The sequence below is a fragment of the Sus scrofa genome, chromosome 6 (assembly GCF_054392235.1).
Source record: "Sus scrofa isolate SSC_HxYL_T2T_F1_AM1 chromosome 6, Sscrofa_HxYL_maternal_Yorkshire_Landrace_v2.0, whole genome shotgun sequence".
In the NCBI taxonomy this organism is placed as follows: Eukaryota; Metazoa; Chordata; class Mammalia; order Artiodactyla; family Suidae; genus Sus; species Sus scrofa.
In genome coordinates, this window is record NC_139388.1 from 74,392,647 (window position 1) to 74,413,901 (window position 21,255).

Here is a 21,255-nt window from a genome sequence, read left to right on the forward strand (position 1 = left end):
CTTCCCCCAGCCCCTGGCAGCCACTAATCATCTTTCTGTCGCTACGAAGTTGCTTATTCTGGATATTCCATATCAGTGGAATCCTACAACATTTGACCTTTTGTGTCTGGCTTCTTTCACGAAGCATGTTGTTTTCAAGTTTCATCCAGGTTAGAGCAGGCATCTCAGCAATTTTGAGTCTACAGCACCAAAATAAACCTAGAGAGAGAGCATCCTACAGCAGTGTCCCGAAACCATTCTTTACTTCTTTCTTTTTTTTTTTTTCAGTTGCACCCGCAGCACATGGAAGTTCTAGGGCCAGGCATCAACCCCACACCACAGCTGCCACCTGAGCCACTGCAGTGACAACATCTGATCCCTAACCCCCTGTACCACAAGAGAACCCCAGAAACTGCTTTTTTTTTTTTTTTTGTCTTTTGTCTTTTGTCTTTTTTAGGGCCACACCCGCGGCATATGGAGGTTCCCAGGCTAGAGGTCTAATCCGAGCTACAGCTGCCGGCCTACACCACAGCTCACGGCAACACTGGATCCTTAACCCACTGAGCGAGGCCAGGGATCGAATCCTCAACCTCATGGTTCCTAGTCGGATTTGTTTCCGCTGCGCCACAATGGGAACTCCAGAGACTGCTTTTTAGAATGAACCCCCTGGAGTCAGCTGTGGTCACATGTATATCTGCGTATTCTTATTGTAAACTGGGTGATTAATTTCCGGTTAACTGAGAGGACGGATGGGTTTATAAAATTGTTGAGCTTCAGAACTGACCCGGAACTTAGACACTGTGTGGTGAAGAGGTCGCAACCCATTGCCCAGAGGCCAATGTGGCGATCAGATGTGTTTTTGTGGTCTATACAGGAAGCATTTAATATAGGAGCCAAGATTTCAGAATTTGGGAATTTTCACCAAAAATCCTCTTTAAAAAAATCAGATGTCCAGCAGCCCAGGGCCCACATTGTGCCTGGAGGTGGGGGACAGGGTGAGAGGAGAAGCCTCTTTGCAGGTTCCCTTGGTCACCCCTGCCCCACCTGTGTCCCCACATCTGCCCCCTTCACTGTCAGGTTACCTGTCTGCTCTGTCCACAGTTGAACTTGACCCTGTTCCTCCCCTAACAATCAAATCTATTCCTTTTACAAATAAACCCTGGAGAGGTTACCGATTTTGCTGAGGGCAAATGGTGAGTTGGGGACAAACCATGAATGCTGACATTGAATCCTGCACTTTTTTTTTTTTGGCCTTTTGTCGTTTCAGGGCTGCACCTGCGGCATATGGAGGTTCCCAGGCTAGGGGTCTAATCAAAGCTGTAGCCACCAGCCTACACCACAGCCACAGCAACGCAGATCTGAGCCAAGCCTGTGACCTACACCACAGCTCACAGCAATGCCAGATCCTTAACCCACTGAGCGAGGCTAGGCATTGAACCCGTGACCTCATGGATCCTAGTCGGGTTCATTAACCACTGAGCCACGAAGGGAGGCTCCCTCCTTTTTTTTTTTTTCCTAATGGCTGTACCCATGGCATATGGAAGTTCCCCGGCTAGGGGTCAAATCATGCCAGCCTACACCACAGCTACAGCAACGCCAGATCCGAGCCAAGCCTTCGACCTATAGCTCACGGCGACCTATAGCTCACGGCAACACCAGATCCTTAACCCACTGAGCGAGGTCAGGGATCAAACCCGCAACCTCATGGTTCCTAGTCGGATTCGTTTCCGCTGAGCCATGATGGGAACTCCATGAATCCAGTGCTTTTTCCTGCGCTGTGACCCTCCCTCCACTAGGGTGAGCAACCCCTCCTGGTTTTAGAACCTAAAGCCTGGAGCCCACAGCCCTCTCTCTGACCCAGATAAACTGGGGTGGTTGGTCACTCTACCTCTCAGTTCTCACCCTTTTCTCCCACCAAAAAATAGAACACAACGTAACATAATAAAGCAGAGGTATATTTAAAAAAATAAAAATAAAACAAGGGTTCCCTGGTGACTCCTCTGGCATTGCCAGTGCTGTGGCTCAGGTCACTGCTGTGGAGCAGCTTCAATCCCTGGCCCAGGAACTTCCCCATGTCTCGGGCTCAGCCAAAACATAAAATAAAATAAAGTGGAGGCAGGAGTTCCCATCGTGGCTCAGCAGGTTAAGAACCTCACTAATATCCATGACGATGCAGCTTCCATCCCTGGCCTTACTCAGTGCGATAAGGATCTGGCATTGCTGTGGCATGGGTCCCATTTACAGCTCAGTTCTGGCATGGTTCCAATTCCACTCCTAGCCCAGGAAGGAACTTCCATATGCCACAGGGGTGGCCCTAAAAAAGACTAAAAAAAAAAAAAAAGTGGGAGTTCCCATCATGGCGCAGCAGAAATGAATCCAACTAGGAACCAAGAGGTTGTGGGTTCGATCCCTGGCCTCACTCAGTGGGTTAAGGATCCGGCGTTGCCGTGAGCTGTGGTGTAGGTTGCAGACATGGCTCAGATTTGATGTGGCTGTGGCTGTGGCATAGGCTGGTGGCCACAGCTCCGAGGGGACCCCTAGCCTGGGAACCTCCATATGCCGCGGGTGCGGCCCTAAAAAGCAAAAATAAAATAAAATAAAATAAAATAAATAAAATAAAAATGGAGGCACGATGACCTAAGATTTCATCTTTCCTTGGGCCTGGCTTCCTGGACCAGACGTGTGATTATTCGCCCCGCCACCCCGGCCTCCTCCAGATCCAAGCGGTGTGCAGTGTCCTCCTTAAGGCTCTGATTGGGTGAGGCGTTCTGGGCTTCCTGGGGCCCGCAGGCCCTTCAGGCCGGATGGTGGTGGATGCCTGGCACCAAAGGGGCCTGGGTCCCAGCTGCCCGCAGTGTGCGAAGCCTTGCTGCCAGCTGGCAGAGTACACCCCTGTTTATGAGTAGGTAGCTGACTGCACTCGGAGCGCAGCGAGCCGATGATGAAAGCTGCGAAGAGAACATTGTTATATGACTTTTCATAGTTTCCCAAGTAAATATCACACTCACTGCTGCTTGGATTACTAATGCCTTGGACGTGGAGGCCGAAATCTGTTCCCAAACAGACGCCTCTTTTTTTTTTTTTTTTTTTTTTTCTCAGTCACCTAGGCGCTCAGTATTGTTGTCGAAATGTTTTCCTGGGCTCACCCATCCGCATAGCTCAGTACATTCCCTCGGAGAGAACTTGGCACCCGCGAAGCTCGGATGGCCCAGCAGCCTCGGTTCCCAGCTCCGCTGCTCCAGCTCGGCATCCAGCGGGAAGCTTGCCGTAGGCAGGTGACCCCAGAGTCCTGGGACATAGCTGCAAAAGGGCACGGAGAGGCGGTCGCGGGAGACACCGCTTTGAACAGGCAACGTCGGGCAGCAGGAAAGGGCCCTGCTGGACCTGCGACCTCCAGGCCCCCCTCTGGGGCACTTAACTCTTTTCCTCCGGCCTCCTGGGGACAGCAGGAGAGGGAGCCTGGACCCAAAGAGCTCTCGGGGCTCTGCTGTCTTTATTACTGCTTATAAAAGCTAGTCCACAGATGGTTTGGCTTAGAGAAACTATGCAGCCAGGGTTATTAAAAAGAAAAAAAAAAAAAAAAAAGGCAGAAGAATGAGGAGAGGAAAAGGGAAAAGCAGGAAGGCTTGTCCACAGCAGGACCGGTGACAGCTTGTAAATCCCAGCGCAGCTGCTTTTGCCTGTATCTGGCTGGGGTTCCTCGGTCCTCACTGAGCCCGTCTGTCCCCAGAGAAGCCCCGATAAAACCAGTCTCGCAGCTCCTCTGTGGCTCAGCGGGTTAAGGTTCTGGCATGTTCACTGCAGCATCTGGGGTCGCTGCTGTGGCACAGGTTCGATCCCCTGGCCCGGGGAACTTCCACAGGCCACGGGCACAGCCAAGAAAAAAGCCTCATCTAGAAAACACACTCCACCCTCCTCCTAGTTCTCTCTCCTGTGCGTCGTTCCCACACACACACACCCACGACGCTCTGGTCACATGGGTCTGGGGGTGCGTAGGGCCACCAGCGGCATACGTGGGCTGTCCTCTGGAGAGGCTGGTCCCACAGGAGACCACGGAGGAGCTGCCCCTCCTGCAAGGGGTCGGGGGATGAACAAACTCAGAGATCTCCCGGAGCGGGAGCCAAGAGCACGGATTTCCTGCAGGACAGGAGAGGATGACGAGGGCGGGAGGCTTGGCTACATAGCTAGCGGCGACCTCAGCTGGGACAAAGCCGCCACCTCGCTTGATCCTAACAGCCTTCCCCAGAGGAGAAGCCCAGGATGTGGGCTTAGGGTTGAACCACAGGCCAGAGACATTTTTTTTTAATTTAAATTGAATATTGTTGATTTTCTTTTTTGGCCACCCCAAAGCATAAGGACAGAGTTCCTGGGTCCAGGGATCAGATTCAAGCTGCAGTTCCCAATTGTGCCCTAAGTCACAGCTGCGGCAAGGCTGGATCCTTAACCCTCTGTGCAGAGCCGGGGATTGAACCTGCATCTCAGCGCTCCCAAGAGGCTGCTGATCCCATTATGCCACAGTGGGAACTCCAGGATGGAGACTCTCAGGCAGAGAGAGGGCAGAGATGCCTCGTACCCACACTAGGAGTCCCCTTCCCATGCCCTCAGTGTCTCCCAGAGGGTGGCACCTGGCTGGCAGGATTCAGTGGGAGGGGGCAGAGGGAGGAAGGGCGTGGGGTGGGGAGGCATCCTCTTGTCAGCTGTGTAAAATTCCAGCCCAGCTCCAGAGGGCACTTGTCCCACATCTAAGAGAAAGAAGCCACAAGAAGCCAAAAAAAAAAAAAAATGGAGGTTTAATTTCTAAAGATCTAGTGGAAACGGAAAAGGCAAGGCTTCTGTGTGTTCGGTCTCACATGAGGCTCCTACAGTGGGTGGGCCAAGCCTTCTGGTTCTTTTGCTTCCACTAAAGCAACATGTACAGAAATAGGAAGAGGACGGGGCCTGCAAGGAGCTGGGAAGGGAACCCCAGGCAAACCCAGGAGACCAGTCCAGGTCAGCCCAGGGTAGGGCAGAGGGTTCTCGAAGGCCTGGCTGCTCCACGTGTGGCCCATAGGCCTCTGCTGGTCACAGCTAACAGCTTGTCTCAACCCCACGGAGTAAGTACAGAAATCAAGAGTGAGCACCGAGGAATTCCCGTCATGGCTCAGTGGTTAATGAATCCAACGAGGAACCATGGGGTTGCAGGTTCGATCCCTGGCCTCGCTCAGCAGGTTAAGGATCCGGCGTTGCCATGAGCTGTGGTGTAGGTCACAGACTCGGCTTGGATCCTGCGTTGCTGTGGCTGTGGCATAGGCCGGTGGCTACAGCTTTGATTAGACCCCTAGCCTGGGAACCTCCTTATGCTGCAGGAGTGGCCCTAAAAAGATGAAAAAAAAAAAAAAAAAAAAACAGTGAGCCCTGAGAAACCTATAGGCCTCCCCCCTCGTCAGCTGTCTCTTATTATACTTTGTGAAACGCAATTTTGTGACCATTGCATCTAACAATAAGAAAAGAAATCGGGGCTTGTATCTTGTGTGGCTTTTATTTCTTCCATTTCATTTTTCTCCCCTATGTCACGGTTATTTTATTTCACCAAGGTGGCCATGGGCGATGGACTGGAAATTGGAAATGGGTCCTTCTCTGCAGATACTCATTGGCCCAAGGAATTTGAAGCACCCAGAAAAGAAGCCTCTCCTCTATCCTGGGACAAAGAGTGGAATCCGCGAGGCAGCAGCTCTCAGCGAGGGGAGGGGGCAGACCAGGCAGTCAGGAGCTGGGGGCTCCAGGACACACAAAGACCACAGCCCCTGGATCCCCTGCCCTGCCCCACTGGGCATAAAAGCAGGGGTGACAGGAGCCAGCCCTGCAGGGCAGAGGTTCACTGGCCAGGAAAGAGGATGTGGGTGCCCCAGCATCCTGCCTGGAGAAGTAAGGACTTCTGGGGGTGGGAGGTCTGGTGACCCCCCTGGGCAGGCTTTGCTATGGCTCTGCAGCTCCCCTTCTCTCCCCATCTGTGCACACCAGGTGGAAGCCCCAGATATGCAGCACAAGGGAAAAGATGCTGTGGCTTTTTTCTAAAAATCACAACTACCTCCCCCCACCCCCTTCGCTCTGTGCTCTCCAGTCCCTGTCCTGACACCCACGTGGCCTGTGGGACAGGGAAGGCACCATTCTACCCCTCTGGGCTCTCTGGCGGTGAGAAGGGGCCACTGGAACATCCCAAAACTTAAACCATGCTGTGGGCTTCAACCCACGGTGGAACCCAGCCTCATGCTTCCATTCGTGTGAAGTGTAAAAACAGGCAAAACTCTGAGCAGCTGGAATAATGGTCACCCTGGGGATGTAGTGACGAGGACGGGGGACCGGAGCCCTTTGGGGCACTGCTCTTAATCAGGGGAGGGGTGGAAGGGAGCGTTCGGTTGGCCAAAAAAAACCTGTACCCTTATAACTTGTCCACGTTCCTCATGTATATTAAATGTCAATAAAATGTTTGAAAAGCCTATCACCTCCAACCACTGGGGCAAAAACCAAATACAGTATGGGGGCAGGGGTCCTGCTGCATTCTGTTTGCTCTGTATGCAAAGCACTGTGCCATAGGCCCACCAAAAAAAAAAAAGCACAATTACCCTGTAAGAGAAGCTGGGATCTGTTTTTTGGGTCACTGTTTTCCCAGGTGGTTGGGGGGTGGGGGGACGGTTGACTCACTTTTCCTTGGTCCCCTCCTCCCCTTGTCCCCGTGGGGCTGGCTGGGGGCCAAGGGCTGGGAGATTTGGGCTGTTGCCTTGGTGATGCTTAAATATTGGCTTCAAGTTATGACGGTTAAATAAACACACGGGAGCCTTGGGGAGCTCAAAGTGGCCCTGCCAGTTGTTCCAGATGCCCAGGCAAAGCCCAGGCAAGGACTTGGCTCAGCTGCCAGGAAGCCTGTTGGTCCCTCCTGTGGGGACTCCGAGGACAGGTTAGGGGCTGCGTGTACCCAGGGCACTCAGGGACCCACTCTCCTAAAATTCTTGCTGACAGCCGTCTGGCTGAAAGAATGGTGGCCAGGAACCCAGATCCAGAACCTGGGGAAAATTTTCTGAAGGTGGGGTGGGCACGGAGGGAGTTCTAGGAGCTCCAATCACTGCAGAAGATAGACAACCCTCATTTTCAGAACTTCGGTGTTGTTTCTAGGAGTTCCCGCTGTGGCTCATTGGGTTAAGAATCCGATACTGCCTGTGAGGATCTGGGTTCCATCCTGGCCTCGCTCAGGGGGTTAAGGATCCGGTGTTGCTGTGAGCTGTGGTGTAGGCAGGCAGCTGCAGCTCCGATTCAACCCCTAGCCTGGGAACCTCCATATGCCACAGGTGCAGTCATAAAAAGAAAAAAAAATTGTTGTTTCTAGAGCCCAGGACCCCACGGCTCTGACACCACAGGGCACACCCCGGACCCAGGAGCAGAGGAACTGAGATTCGCAGCAGTGGCTGAGAAAAGGAGGACCAGGTCTGGGAAGTGAACTGAAGTTCACCCGAGATAAATTCTCGGTTCCATGCCGGGCTCTGCTGCAGGACTGCTCTTGGACTTGGAGGTGCACAGCAGGTCCTTGGCCACGCAGAGCCTCAGTTTCCCCATCTGGGAGAGAAGGGGACGCCAGCCCTGGCAACGAGTCCCCGTGAAGCCCATCCTGTCACCCTCTCCCCACGCAGCTGTGGCAGATGCACGATGCCTCTTCCAGCATTTACGATGCTGCTGCCCGCAGGGCAGTGGAAACTGTTTGCCTCGCCCATTCCAAAACATCCACATAATAAACCTCCACTCCCGGCTTGGCTCGGCCCATCGGCTTGTCCTGCTGCGTGCGCAGGGGTGGGAAAAGCACACACATTTGGGCAAGGGTGGGGTGCAGACTGCTCCCTCTGGACAACGTTGGAGCATCGGGCGGTGCCGGGAGGGGCCCTGCGTGTTGGACACCAGGATGAGGTCACCGCTGTCCTGGCCTGGGGTGTGATGTGTCAGCAGGCAGCCACTGGCCCACGTGCCATGATTCATAGTGGTTCACATTCTTGACCCTTGGCCTGCCCTTCTGGCCCCCTCCTTGTTCCCGTTCCAGCCCCCACCCCCGGAGCCAGGGGAGGGGGCGGGCACCAGCCCCAGGAAGCCAGGAGGCTGAGCAGTGAGGCAGGGCACCTGCGGGGCCAGGTGCACCCTGGACCCACTGCTGAGGCTCCTCCGGGGGAAGGAGGCACAGGGATAACGGTGAATGTTTATCAAGGCCTTACCATATATTAACTGTATGTCCTTTTTTTTTTTTGCTTTTTAGGGCTACAGCCGTGGCATAAGAAAGTTCCCAGGCTAGGAGTTCACATCGTGGCTCCGTGGTTAACAAATCTGACTAGGAACCATGAGGTTGCAGGTTTGATCCCTGGCCTTGCTCAGTGGGTTAACGATCCGGCGTTACCATGAGCTGTGGTGTAGGTCGCAAACATGGCTCGAATCCCGTGTTGCTGTGGCTGTGGCGTAGGCCGGCGGCTACAGCTCTGATTGGACCCCTAGCCTGGGAACCTCCACATGCCGCGGGAGCGGCCCTAGAAAAGACAAAAAGACAAAAAGACAAAAAAAAAAGTTCCCAGGCTAGGAGTCAAACTGGAGCTGGAGCTGCTGGCCACAGCACCTCGGGATCTGAGTCCATGCCACATCTTTAACTCACCGCATCACAAAGGAACTCCACCCCCTGCAACATTTTTGCCGAAGCCCCAGCACCTGCGGGAATTCCTCCTCTGCACGTCCTGGCAGGAGGGAAATGCTCACCTCTCAAGAGCAAAACATGGTCCCATCCTCCAGTCGCTCTGTAACTTCAGTTTATGAGCGAATCCCAAAAAGGACTTTGTAAAATCCCTCTCAGAGGGTCTGACCCAGTCGGCTGTCGGAGAGGTGGAGCCAGGGTCTGCATCAGACACAGGATGCTGAACCTCAGGTGACTGGATGCAGGCAGGTCCAGAAGCATGTCCTGAGAATCCCTGAAACATCGTTCAGATCAGACCTGCGGGTGGAGCTCGTCCCCGGCTCGAGCAGGAGCCCAGAGCTCCGCTCAGCCAGAGAGAGCACTCCCTGTACCCTGTCCAGGGACCAGAGGCCCTGGTCCCACCGTAGCCAGCTGATGCCAGGCAACCGGAGGAGGAGAGATTGGATTCAAACTCCCATTGACTCCGAAGCTCATGCATGCGCATTCTGGGAGAGCCCCAAGGCAGCTCTGGGCTCTGCCCAGACCCCAGCATGAAGGGTTTGTAAGGCCCAGAGTATGAGCCAAAACCCCCTTTCCCCTTCACAATTCCAGCACCAACAGCTCTTCCCCGAGACCAGCCCTTTCACAGCGGCGGCCTCTGCGCATCTTTGGTGCCAAGTGATGATGGAAATCCAGCTTCCGAGCCTTTGGGGACAGTCGACTTCAGCCTCACACCCCACGCAGCACAGCCCCCTTCCACCACCCAAAGCCGGGAGGAAAACAGGTACAGCTGGTGAACAAGACGTCCTTGGCACCTCACTGGAGCCCGCTCCAGCAGGTCTCATGAAAACACATGAGCTCAGCTTCTGGACCAACCACCCAGGTCTCCAGGGCTGCTGCGGTGGGCAGTGGCTTGGGCAGTGGCCACGCCCAGAATTACCTCTGGCTTAAAGTCTACTGCCGGTCCCAAATCCTCAGAGGTTTAAGAAGGGAGAGAGCAGGGGGAAAAGAAAAGAAAAGGGAGTTCCCATTGTGGCTCAGCAGTTAAAAAACCCAACTAGCATCCATGAGGATGCAGGTTTGATCCCTGGCCTCGCTCAGTAGGTTAAGGATCCGGTGTTGCCATGAGGTGTGGTGTAGGTCACAGACTCGGCTCAGATCCCACATTGCTGTGACTGTGGCATAGGCAGGTTTTGACCCCTAGCCTGGGAACCTCCATATGCCACAGGTGCAGCTGGGTGGAATGAGGAAACATCTCAGCAGGCCTGGAAATAGACATCCAATATTTTTCCATTTTTGAGGGTTTTTTTGGTTTGATTTCTTCTGTTTTTTGGGGTTCTTTGCCTTTTTTTTTCAGGGCTGCATGTGTGGCATATAGAAGTTCCCAGACTAGGGGTCGAATCAGAGCTACAGCTGCCAGCTTACAACACAGCCACGGCAACACCAGATCCTGAACCCACTAAGTAAGGCCAGGGATCGAACCTGCATCCTCGTGGATACTAGTCGGGTTTGTCACCGCTGAGCCACAATGGGAACTCTGGTTTTGTGTTTTTTATTTTAACTGAGGTGGGTTTCACATAGCACAATTAACCACTACAAAGTGAACAACTCAGCGGGTTTAGCACATTCGCAGTGCTGTGCAGCCACAAACATGGTTCCAAAACATGGTTATCAGGCCCAAGGGGAACCCCTAGCAACCAAACCATCAATCCCTGTCCCCACCCTCCAGCCCCAGCCCCTGGCTACCACCAATCTGCTTTCCGTCTCTGGTTTTACCTATTCTGGACATTTCAGATACATGGAGTCATTCAGTATGAAACTAGACACCTGCTGCCATATTTAGCTGCCCTTCTGCTGATCATAGCACCCACATCTTACTTTGGGGAAGCGCTTCACCCTCCCTTCAATCCATGAGGTTGGGCAGCCTTCACCCCCCTCCTCACTCCACCCCACCCCTGCCCAGTGTGCAGGGGCAGGCACATGACCCAAGTCCGTCACCGCGATTGGTTCAGAGATGGGCTTGCAACTCAATCCCAGCCAATGAGAGCAGCCACAGGACTTCTGGAGCACGCTCTCTGCTTGGCTCACCCGATCAGCAGAATGGGAGACTGGAACTGCTGGCAGCCGCCTTTGCCACTGTGGAAGGAGTGCCCACCTTGGGAAGAACCCCCCCGGAGGAAAGCAGAGACAGAGCATTGAATCCGAGCAAAGTGCTCATGTGCTGAAGACTCAGAACACCAAACTCTGACAGTGAGAGTTTGCAACAAAGCAAGGATTTCTTGCAGGGCACCAAGCAAGGCAATGGGAGACAAGTCTCAGATCCACTCCGTCTGACCTCTGAAGTAGAGATTTCTAAAGGGGAGGACAAAAGAGCTGGGGCTTTTTGTTTTTGTTTTTGTTTTTCTTCTTAGAGCCACACCTGCAGCACGTGGAAGTTCCCAGGCTAGGGGTCTAATTGGAGCTACAGCTGCCAGCCTATGCCACAGCCACAGCAACACAGGATCCGAGCCACATCTGTGACCTACACCACAGCTCACGGCAACGCCGGATCCTTGACTCACTGAACGAGGCCAGGGATCGAACCTGCAACCTCATGGTTCCTAGTCAGATTCGTTTCATTTCTACTGCGTCATGACAGAAACTCCAGGGCTAATTATCTTAATCTTCTGCTATCTATGCATCTTTGGCCTGGTGGTCTATGAACTGGGATGGGGGTGTCAATGTCACCATAATCTGTACAGGTGATCTTGCTCTGGAAGATAACTCAGAACATCACATAAACAGTGATGCTAATCAGAAGACTATGGCTCAAGGCACCTGATCTTCACTGCTCCTTACTGATTAAGCAAACATGCGGTCCAACAGGTCAGGGCTAGGACAAGAGGAATAAGAAGACCAAGAACAGAAACCCAGGTATGAATTTTAATTATAAACTAATCATAGGACTCAGTTTCGATAGGAGGCTGGTTCTTGTCAACATTACCTGAGCACCTGGATCCAGCTCAGCCTGAAGGTGGGACTGTCCTTAGGCATTTCTTTCTTTCTCTCTCTCTCTCTTTTTTTTTTTTTTTTCAGGGCCACAGCTGCAGCACATGGAAGTCCAAGGCTAGTTGTCGAATCAGAGTTGCAGCTACCAACCTAGCCACAGCCACAGCAACACCAGATCCGAGCAGCATCTGTGACCTACACCACAGCTCACGGCAATGCCGGATCCTTATCCCACTGAGCAGGGCCAGGGATCGAACCTGCATCCTCAAGGATACTAGTCGGGTTCGTTACCCCTGAGCCACCACAGGAACTCCTTAGACATTTCATTTTTGAAAGCCAAGAGCATTCATCCCTTTGTGCTCAAGCTAGTTGGAACTGGGTTTCTATAACATGCAACTGAAAAAGACTGAAACAATACATGTGGCATATTTCCCTCCCCTGCTTTCACATCCTCCCACTGCTTACGGGATAAAATGCAACCCCTTAGCAAGGAACATACGGTCTCCCTGATCCAGCCCTGCCTCCCTCCTCCTGCGTCCCTCGTACCCCCTGCCTCTTGTTTAACATGCTAGCCGCATTACACACACACACACACAAACACACACTTGCAGCTCTTCCCGCCCTTGGGGTCTCTGCTCCTGCTGTCTCCTCGGCCCAGAGTGCTTTCATCGCCCCCACCCAACACTCAAACACCATTCATCTTCACCCCTCCATCCAGACATTACCTCCTCCAAAAACCCTTCCCCGACTCCGTGCCCCGCCTCTCCTCCAACTGAAAACCTCGTCCCTCGGGCTCCCCTCGGCCCTGGGTGTGGTTCAGTCACAGCGCTGGCCTGCACACTGTTGTTCATTATCTGCCCTTGTCTCCTCTCCGCCACCCCACCCCCCGCCACCACCCAAACAGGGATCCTTCGGGGCCAAGTCTGTGCCTGGCTCCCCGCTGACCCGTACAGGGGCCGCAGGGAGGCTTCAGTACCTGTCTGTTAAATGAATGAAAGAACGAAAATCCTGGGAACACTGTTCTAAAGAGCTTATATCCCAACTTTTCCCCAACGATAAAGAGTTTGTTTCTCCTTCTTCTCCTCCTCCTCCCTCTTCTGCGGCCGTGCCCAAGGCATATGGAAGTTCTGGGGCAAAGAATCTAACCCGAGCCACGCCAACAACCCGAGTCACAGCAGACCTTCACCCACTGTGCCGCCGGGAACTCCCAGAGTGGAAATGTATGCAGCAGGCTTCATCCACTCTGTCCGTACTTCAGGATGCAATTTCTAACCTTTCACTGACTGGTCCTTTGGCTGAGATTGGACTCTGGGGCCCTCCCCTCCTCCCAGGGCGGCACCCCACCCTCACCCGTGGTGGGGGGAAGGCGGGATAAGGGAGATGGGACTTGCTCACGGGGAGGCCTTGACACCACTGCTGATGGTGGGGAGCACGTAGGTCTCTCTCCAGCCCGGGGTGACCCCAGTCAGGCCCTTAGACGCCACCCAAGCCTGTCTAAGGCTTCCTATGGTGGCACCTGCCTGTCTTTAGATGCGAGAGCCTGGAGGCTGTCAGAGGGGGTCATCTGTTGTCTCCCCTTCCTCACCCATGGTGCCAATCTGCAGACCAGCCAAGGCAATGACATCAGGCCTCTGTCCGCCTCTCGCCAGCTGGCTCCACGCACTTTGATTCAGTGTCTGGGCCTCCGTGAACAGAGCGGCCGGGGGAGGTGACGTTGGCAGGGTGGGGCAAGGAGCCTCCCAGGCACAATTTCCCTTACTCCTGGATCTCCCAGGAGGGACCACCCCTCTGGATGGTAGTTATGGTGTGAACAGAGGGGGTGCGGCCAGCTGGGTGACTCAGGAATGTTTGAGAACCCGATAGCCTGAGGCTGGGGATGAAGATGCACCATGCCTTTCCCCCAGGGACAGGCAACATTCGTTGGCCCCCAGGGGTCTCCTTCCCCTGCCAGTCCTTCCAGTTGCCTCTCTGGACACTCCGTGCTCCTGGAGCTGCATTTACCTTCCCCAGTGGACCTGGGCCCTAATTCTAGTAACCTGGCCCATCCCAGGACGTAATCAGGAAGGACGGTCCCCATTGTTCCAGGCTGTACTAGGGGGACCCACAGCTGGCCTGTCTCCTTGGGTCAGCACCTCAGGGTCTGGCAGACTGGGAGTCTCCCCCTCTAAGAAGGCAAGCCACTTACCCACCACCTGCCTCTGTTTGAAGCCCCAGCATGTTCCATGTGCTGCCACCAGGGTCATTCAGCAACCCTACACATTCCCAACCAGACCCAGCTGCCCCAGTGGAGAAGCACGGGACCTAGTCTTTGGGGGAATTACCATTAAAATTTGCTTCTCAGAGGACTTCCCTTGTGGCTCAGCAGGCTCTGGTGTTGTCACCACTGCTGTGGCTCTGGTTACAGCAGATTCCATCCCTGGCCCAGGACCTTCCACATGCTGCAAGTGTGGCCAATAAAATTGCTTCTCAGGACTTCCTGCTGTGGCATAGTGCTAACGAACCCGACTAGTATCCATGAGGACGCGGGTTGATCCCTGGCCTGGCTCATCAGGTTAAGAATCTGGCCTTGCTGTGAGCTGTGGTGTAGGTCACAGACGCGGCTTGGATCCTGCATTGCTGTGGCGGTGGTGTAAGCCGGCAACTGCAGCTCCAATTCGACCCCTACCTTGGGAACTTACATAGGCAACATATGTGGCTCTAAAAAAGGCAAAAAGAAAAAAAAAAAAGTTGCTTCTCAGAGATTCTTTTTTTTTTTTTTCCAGGAATGGTCTCTTAATTTGGGAGAAGGGAGTGTTTCATTGCCTTATTCGTTTATCAAACATTCAGAAACCAGGCACTGGGCTAGAGGCGGTGTGGGGGCCAGTGCCCACCCCGGACCCAACAACAGCAATACAAATTAAAAACAACGAAATGCCAGACGGGCACAGTGACAAAGTGCCCTGGCACAGGGCGGAGAACGGGAGAGCCAGGGTCCCTAAACAGCACCTCCCGGATTTAGTTTATGCCACAAGAACTTAGAGAACCTGCTGTGCCAACAAATGCTAAGCCTTTTATTCTTTTAAGAGCTCCACAGGGCTGGTGTTGTTATTATCACATTTCACGGAAGCTGGGGCCACAGGGCACAGAGAGGTTAAGGTGCCCAGTGTCCCATAGCTGCTGAGTGGCAGAGTGCGTTTGTACCCCAGCAGCCTGGCTCAAGTCCTGCTCTTAGCCACTGTCAAGGCTGCGTCTGCTGCAGGCAAGTCTCTGACTAAGCTCACATCGGTACTGGGCCACTGATGGAACAAGTGTCTTTCCTGCTCATTCGCCAGGCAGAGGCTTCGTCTTTGGGCCCAAGAGCACGGGGGCGGGGCGGTGGGGGCCGATCAAGGCTTTACACCTGCCTTTGAATGAACAATCTGTTCCGGAAGGAAAAGTAACACAATGAAACCTGACTCTGGTTGAAGGGCCTCTCGTTCCACCAGGGAGAGGGGACAGGCTCCCAGAGGGGCAGGTCCAGGACCTTCTGCCTGGAGCACTGACCTCATTGTGAGCACCAGCCACAGGGAATGCGCCTGAGGGCCCCAGGGGGTCTTGAGGGAACCTCAGAGGACAGCCCAGCTCAGAGGCTGACCCTTCCCTCATGAGTGCTGACTCGCTCTTCGGAAAAGGAACAGGTGGAATTCTAGAAGCAGGAGCACATCACAGGCCAGTGGGCTCTGCTCTCAGAAAGAGGTCACTTCTGGAACGAGGCAGCCCCCCTCAGTTGGAAACGCCACCAAGGCCAGACTTCTGCCTTGTTCTCCAGAGCGCCTGTCATCCCCAAGCCCCACAGCTGTCCTGTAAGGGACCAGCCAGCCAGCTGTTCGAGTCCACAGGCCCCACTGCCCTGCTGAGATGGTTCACTCTGCTCCGGCTGCTCGCCCTTCTTCAGGATGAAGGATGGGCTTGTCTCGTCCCAGGAAAACTTTCTTTATGGATACTGACATTGGAACTTCATTGTATTTTCAGATTCATGAAATCGTATCCTTCTTCTATCCCCCCAACTATTTAGAAAAGTGAAAACCACCCTTAGCTTGTAGGTTGCAGGAAAACAGGTGCTGGCAGGATTTGGCCAATAGGCTGTCACTGGGCGTCGACCGCCCACATGGCGGCCACAACACTCGGGATCAAACCCAAGCACAAAGATCCTCACGACCCACCAATCAGGGCTCCCCAGGCCCCCTAGGAACTCCCTGTGAGGTCTGTAGTTCTCAGTCCACGGCTCTCTTGTGGGTTCTTCTGGAATATTTTTCCTCCCTTTGCAACACTCGATTGTCTTGTTTGTTTGTTTTTTAATGGCCACACCTTCGGCACAAGGAAGTTGCCACATGAGGAATTGAATCTGAGTCACAGCGGTGCCGTAGGTTGCAGCTGCAGCAGTGCTGGATGCTTTAACCTGCTGTGCCAGGGCCAGGGATGGAACCTGCCCCTCTGCGGTGACCTGAGATGCTGCAGTCGGATTGTTAACCCACAGCACCACAGCAGGAACTCCAACACTTGTTTGTTTTGAAGACCCAGTTCCAGCATCCCACGTCTGAGAAGCCTCTCTCAATACACAGTTGCAATTAGATGCTCTTCCCTTTACTGCTTGAGCCCCCAAGCACCAAGTCTAAGGAGAGATTTGCTTCCTGGCCTCAGTTCTCCAACCCCTGCCAGCCCCCAGCCACCCCCATCTCCTTCCAGAAGGAAGCTTCTAGAGTTCAGCAAAGTGCCGAACATGTCATGGGCGTGAGGTCCCGCACCGTGGTGCCTGCATCCTATGTGTGAGGTCTGGGCGCACCCGCTGCCTCTGATCAAGTCACTCGCCCTTTGGGAGCCTCAGTTTCCTCACCAGCGCATCAGGGGACCAGAGATGCGGATGCGAATGCTTCTGCTGCCCTGAAGGCAGCAGTGAGCAGATGAAGGAGACAATAGACATGTCACTGCCTTGTCGGCCAGAAAGATCGAGGCAGCATGATTCAGTGGGCAGAGGAACCAAAGAAGGTGAAGAAACTGGCCCATGGGAGCTCCCGTGGTGGCTCAGCGATAACAGACCCAACTGGTACCCATGAGGATGCGAGTTCCATCCCTGGCCTCGTTCAGCGGGTTAAGGATCTGGTGTTGCTGTGAGCTGTGGTGTAGGTCACAGATGAGGCTTGGATCTGGCATTGCAGTGGCTGTGGTATAGGCCAGCAGCTGCAGCTCCAATTCAACCCTTCATCTGGGAACTTCCATATGCTGCAGGTTGGGCCCTAAAAACAAAACAAAACAAAAAGAAGCTGGCCCAGGAGGAAACCAGGTAAATGTTCGCTCAGCTCAGACCAGAGGCCAGAAGCGTGTCAGCTGTTTGCCCCGTATTCCCAGAACACCCCCTTCGCCTGGTCCCACTCCCATCCCTCGCTCCCTGGGCGGATACGAATGCTCTCCAGCTAGCTCATCCATCTGCTCCTCTTTGCTCAGCTCTCCTGGAGCCTGTGTTCAGGGGCCAGAGTCCCATCCACCACCCTGAAATCCTGGGCCACAAACGCACTCGGAGTTTCCAAACATGTGAAAGAGACAGGAGATAAAACATCTGAGCAGGGGGTGGGAGGCAGCCACTCCCAACAGAGCAGCTTCTAAGACTTTGATCTCCTAAAATGTTCGCTGTATGGAGCCACAGAGCAAGTCCAGGGCGCCTGGAATGCCATCATTCTCCGAAACAGGCTCTCTGCCCAGAAACCGGCCTGATTATCAGCCTATCACTTCCCTTGCGTAACCTCCCATCGTTACTCCTTCTCGGTCCTCCCAGACCCTCCCAGCTTCTCCTTCCATCGGGGACCATCTGCCAGATGGGGGCCGCGTCTCCCCTAAATCTGTGCGACGGCCAAGCTGTCGTTTCGTCTTGGCTCCTGAGCCCTCCAGCCTCTTCATCACTTTTATTGCCTTTTCTCCTCCCAACTCCCCCCGGAGTGGCGGGTGGACTCGAGATGTGAAGACCTCGCAGAAAATTCTCCTGATAAGAAACATCCTCTTATCGGCAAGGGCGCTTCTTTTCGTGCAAGGGCTTCTCATCGCCCTGATTGCAGACATGATTTTGGCCGGATGGAGCATATTTGCAATACTCACAGCATCACATGCTCCACTGTGCACGGGATTTCTCCCCTCCCTGGATCCTCTTTTTCAAGCTGGAAGAGGAAACGGCTTTATGTTAGGATCTGCTTCTGCCTGAAGCATATTCAACCTGAGGAGCAAAGCCTTGGGGCACAGCGGGTAACCCTGGAGCCCCGGGCCCATCCTGACCACCTTTGCGGGTCATGCCCGCACCCAGGGCAAAGGTCTCTGAAGCATCTTCCATGCGGCAGGTGCTGCTGGAGGGCTTGGCCATATTATCTTATTCCCTCAGGAAAAAAAAAAAAAAAAAAAAGCATCCTAGGAGTGGATGTAAGGAGTGGACCCCGGGGTTGGACAGGTTAAGTAGTAACCAAGTTTGTCCATACAATCAAGAAGTAGTGGAATTCCCGTCTTGGTTCAGAGGTAACAAACCCTACTAGTATCCAGCTCAATCCCTGGTCCGGCTCAGTGGGTTCGGGATCCAGCGTTGCCGTGAGCTGTGGTGGAGGTCGCAGATGCAGCATAGGTCGCAGATGCAGCTCAGGTCTGGTGTGGCTGTGGCTGTGGCGTAGGTCAGCAGCTAAAGCTCGGATTGGACCCCTAGCCTGGAAACTTCCATATGCCATGGGGGGGGGGGGCTAAAAAGACAAAAAAAAAAAAAAAAAAGAGGAAGAAGCAACAGGATTAGAGTACCCTAGAGGCTCAGTGGGTTAGGGATCTGGCATTGTCACCACCTCAGGTCACTGCTGTGGTGCCGGTTTGATCCCTGGCCTGGGGACTTCCACATGCCGTGAGTGTAGAAGTAGCAAAAAAAAGTAGCGGCAAGACTGGGCTTTGACCCAAGGTCTTACTTGTCTGTGGAACCTGTAATCCCTTGATGCTCATGACTGATCAGCCCAGGACACAACGAGGCTGGTACTTGTGGGAAAGATGGACTCATGCTCTCAACACTCCCACCTCCGATGGTAAACAGCTGATGTACTCTGGCCTCTGGTCCAAGCTGAGCAAATTATACATCAATGACTGCATTCATTTATCTATTTCCCGAGGACCTGCCTCACACCATTGGTTCTTGAGACGAGAATGAAGGAGAACTCCAGATTCTGGCCACAGAACTTCCCTGTACTTGGCAGCTGATGTCTGGGTCTCCCAGGCAGGATTTTACTTCTACCCCTTCAATAGTAAACCCATCAAACGAAACCCTGTACACAAGTGTTCATAGCAGCACTACTCACATGAGAAGGAAGGAGCCCACCTGTCCGTAGACAAATCACTGGATGAGAGTGTGACACAGCCACACAATGGAATATTACTCAGCCATAAAAAGGAATGGCATTCCGGCTGATGCCACAGCACAGGTGAACCATGAAAACGTTATGCTCAGTGAAAGAAACCAGACACAAAGGGCCACAGATTCTGTGATTCCATTTATGTATAGTGTCCAGAATAGGTAAATCCAGAGAAGCAGAAAGCAGACCAGTGATTTCCAGGGTCTGGAGGGAAGAAGGAACCAGAAGCAGTTGCTTAATGCGTATGGGATTTTGTTTTGGGGTGATGATAAAGTATGGCACTCAACGATGGTTGTGGCTGCACCCCATGGTCAGTGCATATGAGGCCATCGAATTATGCACTTTAAAATGATTAAAATAGGGGAGTTCCCATTGTGACACAGCAGAAACGAATCCAACTAGAATCCCTGAGAACTCGGGTTCGATCCCTGGCCTCCCTCAGTGAGTTAAGGATCCGACGTTGCTGTGAGCTGTGGTGTAAGTTGCAAATGCAGCTCAGATCTGGTGTTGCTGTGGCTGTGGTGTAGGCTGGCAGCTGCAGACCTCTAGCCCGGGAACCTCCATATGTCCAGGGTGTGCGCCCCCCCCAAAAAAACAAAACAGGATAAGGGAGGCGTGAGTGGGGATGACGGCAAAACAAACAAGACTGGCCAGAGCCGACCACGGCAAATGCTGGCTGATAGGGACATGGAGACGTATGATAATATTCTGTCTACTTTTGTATATGCTCAACATTTTCCATAATAAAAAATGAAAATGGGTTGTGTTACGTTTTTGCAGACATTTTTGAAACCAGAGAAGAGCAATCATCCAGAGCATGACCACCTGGAGACCCCCCCGCCGTCCCCCATGGTGTCCCCTCCATCCCCTTCCTCCTCTCTTCCACAGGCCCATGCAAATCGGGCTTTAAATTCGGTGTTGCAGGCATTGCTGGTGGCCCAGCAGTTAAGGTCCAGCCTTGTCGCTGCTGAGGCATGGGTTCAATCCCTGGTCCGGGAACTTTTGCATACCTTGAACGTGCCCCCCCCCCCAAAAAAAAACACCAACAATAACAACAACCACTGCGCTGGCTAACTTTGGAAGCTTAGCTTATCATCAGTGGTACCTGACTTTGGCCGTCAGAACCACTTAGTCTCATCTCCAAGAACAGGGTAACTAAGTAACCAACATGCTGGGTTCAAAGTGATACTCATAAGTGCTCTGGCGGCAGGAAAAACGGAGCAAGCAAAGGATTTAGGAAGTGCTTGGGGTCGGAGGATGGATGGGCTGCCTTTTTAAGTCTCGTGGCCAGAGTGGGCCCCACGGAGAAGGTGGCTTTGGATAGGACTCAAGGCAAAAGTGCAGACCGAGGGTTTATCGGGGGGAGGGTATTCCCAGCAGAGAGGGGGCAGCCTAAGCGAACAGCCCAAGGCCACCACGAAGCACCACGAGAAGGGAGGGCTCAGGGAGCAGGGGCAAGGCCATGAAGCCACAGAGATCGGAGGTCATGCTTGTTTTCTGACGTTGCTCTAGCAGGTCTTCACAAACTTAGTGTCTTAAAAGAGGAGGAATCTATTCTCCTAGCGTGTCCTGGAGGCCAGGAGTTCAAAACAAGTCTTTTGGTGCTAAAATGAAGGTGTTGGGGAGTTCCCATCATGGCTCAGTGGTCATGAAACCGACTAGCATCTGTGAGGACGCAGGTTCGAACCCTGGCCTCACTCAGTGGGTTAAGGATCCAGCATTGCCGTGACCTGTGGTGTAGGTCGCAGGCACGGCTCGGATCCCTCATTGCTGCGGCTGCGGTGTAGGCCGGCAGCTGCAGCTCCAACTCATCCCCTAGCCTGGGAGCATCCATATGCCTTGGGTGTGGTTCTAAAAAGACTAAATTAATTAATTAGTTAATTAAAAGTATAGGGAGGAATGGTTCCCGGTGGAGGCTCCAGAGGCCACTCATCTGCCTCGGTCCGAGGCCCCTCCACTTCTGCCTCTGGGGTCACAGCACCTTCTCCTCTGGGGCCAAACCTCCTTCTGGCTCTCTCCTCTTCTTTTTCTTTTGGGTTAGAAAAATTTTTGACTTTTTGTTTTAATAATTTTTTTTTTTTTTTTTTTTTTTTTTTGGCCACCCCATGGCATGTGGAGTTTCTGGGCCAGGGATCAGAACTGAGCTGCTGCTGCAGCAACACCAGATCCTTTAACCCGCTGCACCGGGCCGGGGATCAAACCTGCATCCAGGTGCTGCAGAGACACCGCTGATCC

At 53.4% G+C, this 21,255-nt stretch overlaps 1 long non-coding RNA gene across 2 annotated transcripts in view; it reads right to left on the reverse strand.

The window, feature by feature from the left end:
• Positions 1-14,899: 14,899 nt before the first annotated feature.
• Positions 14,900-21,255, reverse strand: part of LOC110261093 (uncharacterized) — a 47,418-nt gene continuing 41,062 nt past the window's right edge. The window contains exons 4-5 of one of the 2 annotated variants that reach the window (XR_014807026.1): positions 17,747-17,805; positions 14,900-15,039 (exon numbers count right to left, since the gene is read on the reverse strand). This is a non-coding gene — a long non-coding RNA (uncharacterized LOC110261093). Of the gene's footprint in view, positions 15,040-17,681; positions 17,806-21,255 lie in introns of those variants that run through there. The other variant, XR_002344885.2, reaches the window with a different exon arrangement.